This window comes from Papaver somniferum, chromosome 1 (assembly GCF_003573695.1).
Source record: "Papaver somniferum cultivar HN1 chromosome 1, ASM357369v1, whole genome shotgun sequence".
Taxonomy (NCBI): Eukaryota; Viridiplantae; Streptophyta; class Magnoliopsida; order Ranunculales; family Papaveraceae; genus Papaver; species Papaver somniferum.
Window position 1 is genome coordinate 166,332,520 of NC_039358.1, and position 3,353 is coordinate 166,335,872.

Sequence of the window (3,353 nt, forward strand, 5' to 3'; positions counted from 1 at the left end):
ATCGGGGAAAAAAAAAAAAAAAAAGGTCATGAAACAACGAGGCCAAAAATTAAGAAAAACCTCAAATAATGCAACAAATTAATGTGGATCAAAATAAACTTTAAACCAATTAAGGTGTATCACGGCCTCACAACATCTTCAAAATCTTTAATAGCCAAGCTCATTGGAATAAGCTATATTTCGCCGTCCTGATCACATAAAATATAATATTGTCAACCAATGAAAATTATTGCTAGTTATTTTTGTTGAATGGGGGTTATAAATCATCGTAACAACAATCTAAGAAAAATATATAGAGATATAACCATTATACCACTTTTCGAAGGACTGAACATTTTATATTATTAGGAGATGAGTCCAAGTTTATTCACCCCCTAAAAACCAAGGTGCGCATTACAACCCATTTTATTCGTTAAAGTTACTTGTTAAATGGTTTTAATCATTCCCTTTCTTTTGCTTTTTGTTTTTATTTTCTAAAAGTACTTTGAAAAGCACAAGTTACTAAATCTCCATTGATACCTCTTTCTCTCTTTGGTTTTTTGTTATCAATAGTCCGACTCTTAGTTTCTTTTATTAAAACCAAAATAATGGACGATGACATATCTCAATCTCTAACCATACAACCAAATTCTAAGTAATCATAATCCTTTTATAAAACCAAATATATAATTATAATCATAATCATCTCTTCCAAAATTCTATTTTATACAGGGACGGACCCATGAATTAGTGTCAGGTAGGGCTAAATTTATGCAAATTATTATTTTTTAGTTCTATGAGATATTAAAAGTATCTTCTGGCACCGAGAAGTATCGAGTTCATGGTGTGATGATGTAGGAATGTAAATGTTGTTGTTAAAAAGAAACAATCCTCTTGATTTAGCATCCCCTTCAGCTCGAAAACTGAATTTATCGTTTTTGATTTATTTGCTGCTGGACTAAGACGGTCAAGTATCATTGTAACCTGGATCGAGTTATTAGATACCTGAAATTAAACACCACCACATTGTTAACAAAAAAACATTGATGTACTGAAATTAGAAGACGGTCCATCTCCGGAAGAACCTTTATATACTTTTCCAGCATCATCAAATAAGCCTGATTTGTGCCAATACTCAAATAACATGTCACATTGACTACGGTTGAAGGGAGATAACAGGATTGTGGTTGCAACTACAATGTTTGTCATTCATACTGTTATGTAAGTTTTTGTTAGGCAGTACTGCAATTTGAATAATCTTTTCTGCAACTGCCTATTGGAGACAAATAGTTATATGCCATCACCAAATGGCAGTTGGTAAACTCTCGAATCACCCGCATCAACTAGCTAGGCATCATTTTTTTGTAGTAGTTCCCAAAACATGTAGTAAGTAGACCGTAGCAAACAATGTGTATAAGTAAACTGTGAGGGAGAAATTGAGTGGCAAGATGATCGAGATCATGGAGAGTAAAAAGGTATTCACAAACGTGGTGTTTGTGATGGTTATGATATTTTTGATTTCTGTTTTCTTTTGTCCATTCATGTAGGAATCTGGATGAAGGGTGTTGTCCTCTTGATTCTTATCCAGAAAGTATACATTGCTGTAACGGATTACTGTGCACTGGTCTGATCACTTTGTACAAGACTTTACGATCTCAATGAAAGTTGTGGACTTCGTTTTTAAGTTTAGAGAAAAGTTTAGTATATCAAATAAAAGCCCTAATCTTTAAACAAACACAGTTTAAGAACCCTAACAATAATTCATTACACTAAATCAGTTAATAAAGATAACAAATTTAGAAATCCAAGAATGCATAACCAAATTGAAGCCCTGAAATAACTCCAATCTCACCAACAACAAAAATACCCTAGATTGACAATCTAAAAGAAAAATCACAAAGCATAAAAACCTTGAATTATTTGAATTTCTAATTCAGGTTATCGAGCATGAATGCAATCTTTAACAAACGATGAAGTCGAAATCTAATCAGCTAGCACAGTAGCAGTAAGGAAAGAAGTCTCTTATGACTTCAACTAGTGTTGGAGTTGGAAACAGGGACTTAACTCCAGTCACACGTACCAAACTTTTAATGTGTTGGGCTACCTGGGCTATTTTCAATTTAGTGTTGGGCTAACACTAAAAATATGTCAATTCAGTATACTAAATTTTTTTGCAGCAAATCTAGGGACGGGCTATAGTCCGGGTTAGTCCCTTGCTAGGCTCGTCCCTGATTTTATAAATCAGATTCACCAACAACATCACCATTACCTCTAATAACACCAACAATAACATCAAGAAATCCATTATTATTTACGAGAAACTTAGCATAATTTTGAGCAAAATGATACGTAGTACTGAAACAATTAAAGCAATTGCTATGCCTTTTTCTATATTTGTAATCAAGTTCATCCTCTGCTGATTTTTTTTTTGATGATTGATCTTGTATCGAATCATACCAATGACGAATCAAACAAGTACGAGTACGATTAGGTTTGAAATCTTGACAGCTTAAAACTTGTATTATAGTTGGACATGCATTATTACCATTATCTACCATTTTTGTATGTTTGGGAAACACTTTATGTTGTTTAACCTAATACTAATTCTCCATGAAATGAAGATAATATGAGAGAGAGAAAAGGAATAAATAGATTGCTAACCAAATCAATTTTAGTAAAAAAAAAATGAAAGGAAAACTAGTTAGAGTAATTTGGACGAGTAGAGTTAGCCGTAATGTACGTCCTGGTTTTTAGGATTGAGAAAGCATGTAAAATTCCCCATAGTAAGTCATTTTTCCTTAAGAATACTGAACTTGAACTAAGAGAGCGACGAGGATTTTAAATACAGAAGCGGGCGAGGGTACTCAACTTGACAGGGTATTTTATGGGGCCACAAATATTTTCACAGATTAGTTAAAAATTAATTATGAATATCGATTAATTGTTTTTTATAACTCGATCGACCCGTCATTACGTGTTGTATTAATTACTTTTATTTGTTTTCTCTTAATGTCGGTATGAATCATAAGTTTGTGCCCGCTTTGAAGATTGGGTGGAAAAATAATCAACATTATCATCTAGATCAAAACTCTTAAAGATTAAGATTGAAGAGTTGGTGGAAAGGTAACATGTGATTGAAGGGATTTTAAGAACTTTTATTTCCATCCATATTGTCAACCCAACATCATTATTCTTAATCATAGTGATTTTTCCCAAAGTCATTTTGGATCTCCATGCAAAAAAATAAAAAAATGGATATTATAATTTTAAGGTTTAATTACTAAGATACCCGTGTATATAAGATTAGAGTTTCTATATACTTTGGTATCAAATCTTTTATCCCTATAAATATAGACAAAGAGTCGGGATGTTGT